Here is a 10,035-nt window from a genome sequence, read left to right as displayed (position 1 = left end):
CAAGACTCCGTCTCAAAACAATAAATAAATAAACAAAACTACGAGTGACGACTTCTTGGTGAGTAAGTGGAGCAGTGGTCATAGTCTCTGCAGGCCCCGCTCCCCTGCGGCCTAATCTCTAGGCCTGGTCCGCGGTCGTCGTTCTTCTCTGAGACTCCGCGCCCGAATCCTCGGTTTCCTCATCTGCCCTGAGATGGGATAATCCCCACAGGTGTCTTTCTGCTGGGCTTGGTGGTATGCGCCTGTCGTCCCAGCTACTGAGGAGGCTGAAGTGGGAGTATCACTTGAGCTCAGGACGTCGAGTGTGCAATGAGTCAATAATAGCACCACTGCACTCCAGCCTAGGCGACACAGCGAGAGAGACCGTGTCTCAAAAACGGAGCCGGGGCCGGGGAGGTTGATAGTTCATTTATTGCTCTCGTCTACTCTATTAAAGCAGTTCTAACTTGATTTGTGTTGGTTTGTTTTTGTTTTACTAGGTTTTTAGGGAACAGGTGGTGTTTGGTTGCATAAACAAGTTATTTAGCGGTGATTTCTGAAATTTTGTTGCACCTATCACCTGAAGAGTGTATAGTGTACCCAATGTGTATTTTTTAATCCCTGAGTCCCCCGACCCTTTTCCTCGTGTCTCCAAAGTCCACTATATCATTCTTGTGGTGGTGGTGGTGGTGGTTTGAGATGGAGTCTCATTCTGTCACCCAGGCTGGAGTGCAGTGGCACAATCTCGGCTCACTGCAAACTCCACCTCCCAGGTTCAAGCGATTCTCCAGCCTCAGTCTCCCCAGTAGCTGGGATTACAGGCACCAGCCTCCACGCCCGGCTAATTTTTTTGTATCTTAAGTAGAGACGGGGTTTCACCATGTTGGCCAAGAGGTGGGGGGGTCTCGAACTCCTGACCTCAAGTGATCCACCCACCTTGGCCTGTCAAAGTGCTGGGATTAACAGGCGAGAGCCACCACGTCTGGACCTTTATATCTTTTTTTTTTTGAGATGGAGTTTGGCTTTTCTTGCCCAGTCTGGAATGCAGTGGCACAATCTTGGCTCACTGCAACCTCCACGTCCCAGGTTCAAGCCATTCTCCTGCCTCAGCCTCCCAAGTAGCTGAGTTTACAGGTGCGTGCAGGCATGCCTGGCTAATTTTTGTATTTTTAGTAGAGATGGGTTTCACCATGTTAGTCAGGCTGGTCTCAAACGCCTGACCTCCAGTAATCCACCCACCTCGGCCTCCCAAAGTGCTGGGATTTCAGGTGTGCCTGGCCTCATTATGTCATTCTTTTTTTTTTTTTTTTTTTTTGAGATGGAGTCTCCTCTGTCGCCCAGGCTGGGGTGCAGTGGCCAGATCTCAGCTCACTGCAAGCTCCGCCTCCTGGGTTGACACCATTCTCCTGCCTCAGCCTCCTGAGTAGCTGGTACTACGGGCGCCCGCCACCTCGCCTGGCTAGTTTTTTGTAGTTTTTAGTAGAGATGGGGTTTCACCGTGTTAACCAGGATGGTCTCGATCTCCTGACCTCATGGATCCGCCCGTCTCGGCCTCCCAAAGTGCTGGGATTACAGGCTTGAGCCACCACACCCGGCCCATTATGTTATTCTTAATGCCTTTGCATCCTCATAGCTTAGCTTCTACTAATTTATGGATTGAAGAGTTATTTCTTATTAGGTTATTGGAATTTAAGTGTGCTTCTTGGTCAGTTCCACTGAAATAGATGAAAATGCTTGATGAACAGCAATTATAATGATAAAAATTGCAAGTCCAAAACCATGTTAGGAATAAACTTGATTTAGAAAAGGAAATTGTGGGCCAGGCACGGTGGCTCGCGCCTGTAATCCCAGCACTTTGGGAGGCCAAGGCAGGCAGATCACCTGAGGTCAGGAGTTCGAGACCAGCCTGGCCAACATAGCGAAACCCCATCTCTACTAAAAATACAAAAATTATCTGGGCGTGGTGTCATGCACCTGTAATCCCAACTACTCAGGAGGCTGAAGCAGGAGAATCGCTTGAACCCAGGAGGTGGATGTTGCAGTGAGCTGAGATCACGCTACTATACTTCAGCTTGGATAACACAGCAGTGGCACAATCTCGGCTCAGTGCAACATCTGCCTACTAGTTCAAGTGATTCTCTTGCCTCAGCCTCCTGAGTAGCTGGGACTACTGGCGCGCGCCACCACACCCAGCTAATTTTGTCATTTTAGTAGAGACTGGGTTTCACCAGGCTGGTCTTGAACTCCTGACCTCAGGTGATCTGCCTGTCTCAGCCTCCCAAAGTGCTGGGATTACAGGTGTGAGCCACCACGCCCGGCCAGGAATATGCATCTTCCCAGTGATTCTAGTACAGTGATTTGCAGGCAACAGCTTGAGAGACACTGGCTAGTTTAGAATTTGGATGGAAAACATTTCCGTGGGTTATTCTTGTTAGGCACTTGTTTGTTTGAATTTATTTTTTTAGAGATGGGGATCAACTAGGTAATATTTTAATCTAATTTTATTCTCTGGGTTTAATGAAAGAGCTCAGGATTGAATCTGGGTTTTCTTTTCTCTCTTTTTTTTTTTTTTTGAGACGGAGTCTTGCTCTGTCACCCAGGCTGGAGTGCAGTGGCACTATCAGAGCTCACTATAGCCTCAACCTCCTGGGCTCAAGTTATCCTTCCACCTTAGCCTCCTAAGTAGCTGGGACTACAGGTGCGCATCTCCTCACCTAACTAGTTTTTTGTGTGTGTGGAGATAGGGGGTCTTGCTTTGTTGCCCAGGCTGGTCTTGAACTCCTGGTTTCAAGTGATCCTCCTGCCTTGGCCTCCTAAATGCTGCGATTCCAGTGTAAGCCACCTTGCCTGGCCAGAAATCGCACATTTTGAATTCTTCAAATGAAAACTTAATAGGTGAAAATAATTCTGTTTGTTGATATGAATTGTTTGTTTTGGAAGCCACTATTGCTGAAGATACTTTATTTCACTACAGCATCAATCCTAGTATAATTTTTAAGGAACACATCAGTTTTCCTCTCAGGATTATTATTCCTGGGTTTAAGTTTTCATTTTTCCTTCACTATTTGCCATATTCTTTAAAATTTTGTCAATTTTCAGAAACCAGGAAGCAACCACTTTCCATCTCATATTCCTAATGAAGTTGAAGAAAATGACAGCGTCTCTAAAGCTTCTTAAGACATCAGAAATTATTCTTAAAACCAGAGAGAGTCAGAATCAACTAGGTAATATTTTAATCTAATTTTATTCTCTGGGTTTAATGAAAGAGCTCAGGATTGAATATGGGTTTTCTTTTCTTTCTTTTTTTTTTTTGAGACAGAGTCTCGCTCTGTCGCCCAGGCTGGAGAGCAGTGGCGCCATTCTCCTGCCTCTGCCTCCCAAGTAGCTGGGACTACAGGCGCCTGCCATCACACCCGGCTAATTTTTTTGTATTTTTAGTAGAGACGAGGTTTCACCATGTTAGCCAGGATGGTCTCGATCTCCTGACCTCGTGATCCACCCGTCTCGGCCTCCCAAAGTGCTGGGATTACAGGTGTGAGCCACTGCACCTGGCCAATCATGGGTTTTCTAAACAGAGGCAATGAAGATTAGAAATGACAGGACCATCCATCTTGAGACAAAGTTGAAATTGCTTTTTAGAAAATGGTACAGCCAGGTCGCACATGGTGGTTCACACTTATAAATCCCAGCACTTTGGGAGGCCGAGGCGGGCAGACTGTCTGAACTCAGGAATTCCTGACCAACCTGAGCAACATGTCTCTACTAAAATACAAAAAATTAGCTGGGCATGGCGGCGTGCGTCTGTAGTCCCAGCTACTCAGGCGCCTGAGTCAGGAGAATTGCTTGAACCCGGGAGGTGGAGGTTGCAGTGAGCCAAGATCACGCCACTGCACTCCAGCCTAGGTGACAGAGTGAGACTCCGTCTCAAAAAAAAAAGGAAAAAGAAAATGGTACAGTCTTTGGTCCTCATTACTACCTGTTAAGTAAAGCATTTCTAATCCTTTCACTAGAAAAAATGTTATATACTATTATTTATTTTGTGTTTTCTTATGAAAAAATAAATATCCAGAAAGCAACTATATCAGTGTCAGAGTAATTTCAAAAGAAAATTTATAGAGCCATGTAAGATTGTGTTCTGGGGGAACAGATTATTCTATCTTGCTAAGGTTATGGCAGGTCTTTTTTAGAGCACTTAGTGGCTATCTGCTATCAAAGCTAAGTCTTTTATGTAGGTTTAGAAGATTTGAGTCTAGGCCGGGCGCGGTGACTCACGGCTATAATCCCAGCACTTTGGGAGGCTGAGGCAGGCGGATCACGGGGTCAGGATGTCGACACCATCCTGGATAATACAGTGAAACCCCATCTCTACTAAAAATAGAAAAAAATTAGCCAGGCGTGGTGGCGGGTGCCAGTAGTAACAGCTACTTGGGAGGCTGAGGCAGGAGAATCACTTGAACCCGGGAGGCGGAGGTTCCAGTGAGCCGAGATCACCCCACTGCACTCCAGCCTAGGTGACAGAGCAAGTCACCATCTCAAAAAAAAAAAAAAGATTTGGCTCTGAAATTGGGTTGAAAATATTTTTATTGGTTTTATCAGGAAGAAACGGGTTTTTAGAGAAGGAAAACTATGGTAGGAAACTGGTGACCAGCTCTTCTTTTTTCTGCGTAGCTGTGGACCAAATAGCTTTCCAAAAGAAGCTCTTTCAGACCCTGAGGAGACACCCTTCCTATCCCAAAGTATGTATTTTTCCCCTGGTATTTTTGCTTGTGCCAGCATAACTCTAGAATTTGGAATTTAAGGACACTGGTGTAAAGTTGAGTGGGCTAAAATGATTTTTAACAGCAAATATTAAACTAAAAATTTATTCTTTTTTATTTTTTAAATCTCCTTATTAAGATAATAGAAGAATTTGTTAGTGGCCTGGAGTCGTACATTGAGGATGAAGACAGTTTCAGGAACTGCCTTTTGCCTTGTGAGCGTCTGCAGGATGAGGAAGCCAGGTGTGGAGAGGAGGCATGGAATCTTGCTGAAATTCAGTCTGTTCTGCTAATTGCGTGGGGCTGGGGAGGGAGAGCGCAGTTGTTTCAAATTTCATTTTTGGTGTAAGCTCTCTTTTCCTCAAAGTAAACATAACTTTGAAATTCCTAAGGTTGTGGTTATGAGCCTAACAATCAGTGTTTTCTAGAATGTGTTTGACCTGTGTTGACAGAATTTCTTTTTTTTCGTTGTTTGAGATAGAGTCTTGCTCTGTCACACAGGCTGGAGTGCAGTGGTACGATCCTGGCTCACTGCAAGCTCCGCCTCCCAGGTTCATGCCATTCTTCTGTCTCAGCCTCCCGAGTAGCTGGGATTACAGGGGCACACCACTATGCCTGGCTTTTTTTTTTTTTTTTTTTTTTGGTAGAGACAGTGTTTCACCGTGTTAGCCAGGATGGTCTTGATCTCCTGACCTCATGATCCGCCCGCCTCACCCTCCCAAAGTGCTGGGGTTACAGGCATGAGCAACCGCGCCCGTCCCCCAGAATTTCAAATCTCTACGTCTCCCTTGCTAAGAGCCATCTGCTCATTTCTGTATTTCTTTTCTTTTTTTTTTTTTTTTTTGAGACGGAGTCTTGCTTTGTCGCCCAAACTGGAGTGCAGTGGCCGGATCTCAGCTCACTCCAAGCTCCCCCTTTCGGGTTTACGCCATTCTCCTGCCTCAGCCTCCCGAGTAGCTGGGACTACAGGCATCTGCCACCTCGCCCGACTAGTTTTTTGTATTTTTTAGTAGAGACGGGGTTTCACCGGGTTAGCCAGGATGGTCTCGATCTCCTGACCTTGATCGGCCTCCCAAAGTGCTGGGATTACAGGCTTGAGCCACCACGCCCGGCCTACTGTATTTCTTGTATAACAGGATAGTTCCTCTTTAAAATTATGTATTTAACCAATTTTATTGAGAAAAGATGATAGAAGCATTAAAACAAGGAAAGCAAAGTGGAAAACAGATGTCTCTTTTTTACAGTATGGGTGCATCTTATTCTAAGAGTCTCATCAAACTGCTTCTGGGGATTGACATACTACAGGTAAGACTCACTTTTTCTGTGAACATTTGATGGATGAGGTTTGTGGTGTATGCTCAAGTCTAAATGGCAGGAACATGGGATAGAGTAGGGTTAATCAGAGAATTGGGGTTTGTAACAGCTTTAACACAGCTCTGTTGCTGTGATGAGTTTGGTAGGGTAATGTCTGTGTTTTAAAACTATGCTTATTAGCTTGATACATCCAGCGGTTGGTCCCATTTATTCGCTCTGCATCTGATTCCTTTTCTTTATCTTTTTTTTTTTTTTTTGAGACAGAGTTTCTCTCTTGTTGCTCAAGCTGGAGTGCAGTGGCGCAATCTCAGCTCACCACAACCTCCACCTCCCAGGTTCAAGCAGTTCTCCTGCCTCAGCCTCCCGAGTAGCTGGGATTATAGGCATGCGCCACCACGCCCGGCTAATTTTGTATTTTTAGTAGAGACAGGGTTTCTCCATGTTGGTCAGGCTGGTCTCGAACTCCCAACCTCAGGTGATCTGCCCACCTTGGCCTTCTAAAGTGTTGGCATTACAGGCGTAAGCCACCGCGCCCGGCCTGATTCCTCTCCTTAAATCTGCGTCCTGTGTACTCTGAGCACCTGGTAATCTATCATGTTCATATCTAAATCATCTCCCATTTAGCTTTTTAGATGATTATGTAACTTAATTTTGTCCTTTTTCTCCTTCTCTTTTAATATATTAAGTAGACAATACATTGATATGATTTGAATATCTCAAGTTATTCAAATATATGTAGATCAGAAAACTTCCCTCCACCCCATTCTCCATTTTTCCTCTTCTCTTGTCTCCTACTGTTAATCTTTTCACACTCTTTTCATTGGAAATCTTGAATATAATTTAGGTGTTTTTTTTGTTTTTTTTTTTGAGACGGAGTCTTGCTCTGTCGCCCACAGTGGCCGGATCTCAGCTCACTGCAAGCTCCACCTCCCGGGTTTACGCCATTCTCCTGTCTCAGCCTCCCGAGTAGCTAGGACTACAGGCACCCGCCACCTCACCCGGCTAGTTTTTTGTATTTTTTAGTAGAGATGTGGTTTCACCGTGTTAGCCAGGATGGTCTCAATCTCCTGACCTCGTGATCCGCCCGTCTCGGCCTCCCAGAGTGCTGGAATTACAGGCTTGAGCCACCGCTTCCGGCATAATTTAGTTATTTTAAGTCTAAGAGCTCCCTTATTCCTCTGGAGAGCTCCCCTTGCAACCTATATGATAATCTTTTAAAGTCTGCATTTCATGGATTAACAGCGTATTTAATAATATTTTGATTATCTGATTATTTTAACTTTGCCTTGATAATAATTTTCAGTTTTTCAGAAGACAGATTAAGTCTTCGTATTCCAGTAGCATATTCTAAAAATGAAGACATACTCATGTGGATATCCTTGTAATAAGATATCAACTTTACCAAAGTGTTTCCTCCAGGAGCTCTAGTTGGAAAGAGAATTATAAATTTCTTTTTTCTTTTTTCTTTTTTTTGAGTCAGAGTCTCCTCTGTCACACAGGCTGGAGTGGAGTGGTGTGATCTCAGCTCCCTGCAACCTCTGCCTCCCACAGGTTCAAGTGATTCTCATGCCTCAGCCTCCCAAGTAGCTGGGATTATACATTTCTGTTGTGTGTATATATATATATTTTTGACGGAGTCTCGCTCTGCCGCCCAGGCTGGAGTGCAGTGGCACAATCTTGGCTCACTGAAAGCTCTGCCTCCTGGATTCACACCATTCTCCTGCCTCAGCCTCCTGAGTAGCTAGAACTACAGGTGCCCGCCACTACACCCGGCTAATTTTTTGTATTTTTAGTAGAGACAGGGTTTCACCGTGTTAACCAGATGGTCTCGATATCCTGACGTCATGATCTGCCCACCTCGGCCTCCCGAAGTGCTGGGATTACAGGCGTGAGCCACCGTACCCAGCCTTGTATTGTGTATTTTCAGATCATCCCCTAACTCCCTATGTCTTCTTTTTTAACCTGCCATTGTCAAAACCTTATTTGAGAAGATGCCAGAATATTTTTTTGAAAATATTCTGGAGTTATTATGGAATGTTAAGTACAATCCTGTTGTACTTAAGTTTCTCTCTGAAAAGTTTACTCTGAAAACTATTGGTTTCTCTGAAAGTCAATTTATCATGATGCTTCTTAAGTGACTACTAAAATTTTACTGGAGTGTCTTTGAAGTTTCATCTGTTAATATGACTTTGTAACAATAAATAGGATTACTGTTAAAAGTAACTATTGGCCTGCTGTGGTGGCTGACACCTGTAATCCCAACAGTTTGAGAAGCCTAGGCAGGAGGATTGCTTGAATCCAGGAATTCAAGACCAGCCGGGGCAATGTAGTGAGACTTTGTGTCTATTTAAAAACAGAAAAAAAAAAATGTTTTTTAAGTATCTATTGCTTATGCTCAGGGATAATCCCTAGTAGAAGGATACACAATATACTGGTAACAGCAGTTGTTTCCAAAGAGGGTAGCCAGTTGGTTGCAGTCAGGTATTCTCTGAATACTTTTCTTTACCTTTTTAATTTTGTAGTGTATGTTGAGACAGAGTCTCTCTGTCGCCCAGGCTGGAGTGCCGTAGTACGATCACGGCTCACTGCGGCATCAACCACCCAGGCTTAAGTGATTCTCCCACCTCAGCCCCATGAGTGCCTGGGACTACAGGTGCACACCACCTGGTCTGGCTAATTTTCATGTTTTTTTGGTAGAGATGGGGTTTCGCCATGTTGCCCAGGCTGGTCTCAAAACTTCTAGGCTCAAGTGATCAACCTGCCTGAGCCTCTCAAACTACTGGGATGTGGCCCTACCTGTTTTCTTTAATTACTATGTTAGAAAAGAAATGAACAGCCTAATAGAAAAGTAGACAAAGGTCGTGAACAGACCTTTTACAAAGAAGAAATACAAGAATATAAAATATTTAAAAAGTTCAATTTTGTTAGCAATCAAAGTCACAAATTTAAAACACTATATCAAAATAGGAAATAATAACTATTAAGCAGTAAAAGGCATTTTTTCCTACTCTCAAAGGGTCTCCTTGTTGAGTGTAGTGAATAGGCATGCTCATGCATTGCTAGTGAGCATATAAATTAGTTCAGGCATTGAGTCTGAAGAGCAATAGATTGTATGTGTCAAAAACCTTAGATTTTGCATACCCTTTAATCCTAATGTCATGTCTCCTAATTTATCCTAAGATAATAACTGTGAATGAAAATGAAATAACATTAGTTTAGTGCTTGCTTTGGCAGCATATATACTAAGACTGGAACAATACAGAGATTAGCATGGCCGCTTTGCAAGGGTGACACGCAAATTTGTGAAATGTTTCATATATTGAAAAAAATTGGCCGGGCGCAGTGACTTACGCCTGTAATCCCAGCACTTTGGGAGGCCGAGGTAGGTGGATCATGAGGTCAGGAGACCGAGACCATCCTGGCTAACACGGTGAAACCCCAACTCTACTAAAAATACAAAAGATTATCCGGGTGTGGTGGCAGACGCCTGTAATCCTAGCTACTCCTGGAGGCTGAGGCAGGAAAATGGCGTGAACCCGGGAGGCAGAACTTGTAGTGAGCCGAGATTGTGCCACTGCACTCTAGCCTGGGCGACAATGCGAGACTCCATCTCAAAAAAAAAAAGAAAAAGATTACTGTTTAAAATAAAGAAATGTGAATAATTGAGATGTTCAAAAAGGAATATTATATGCGGCCGGGCGCGGTGGCTCAAGCCTGTAATCCCAGCACTTTGGGAGGCCGAGACGGGCGGATCACGAGGTCAGGAGATCGAGACCATCCTGGCTAACACGGTGAAACCCCGTCTCTACTAAAAACTACAAAAAACTAGCCGGGCGAGGTGGTGGGCGCCTGTAGTCCCCGCTACTCGGGAGGCTGAGGCAGGAGAATGGCGTGAACCCGGGAGGCGGAGCTTGCAGTGAGCTGAGATCCGGCCACTGCACTCCAGCCCGGGCGACAGAGCGAGACTCCGTCTCAAAAAAAAAAC

General features: G+C 44.6%; 1 non-coding gene and 1 pseudogene across 1 annotated transcript; both read left to right on the top strand.

The window, feature by feature from the left end:
• Positions 1-10,035, top strand: part of LOC112619313 — a 54,402-nt pseudogene that overhangs the window by 520 nt on the left and 43,847 nt on the right.
• LOC112619845 lies at positions 9,269-9,372 on the top strand. The gene has a single exon (XR_003118345.1). It is a non-coding gene; the product is annotated as a U6 spliceosomal RNA (small nuclear RNA).

Source organism: Theropithecus gelada, chromosome 2, assembly GCF_003255815.1.
Source record: "Theropithecus gelada isolate Dixy chromosome 2, Tgel_1.0, whole genome shotgun sequence".
NCBI lineage: Eukaryota > Metazoa > Chordata > Mammalia > Primates > Cercopithecidae > Theropithecus > Theropithecus gelada.
Note: the sequence above shows the minus strand (reverse complement) of the source record. Positions and strands in the feature narration are given on the sequence as shown.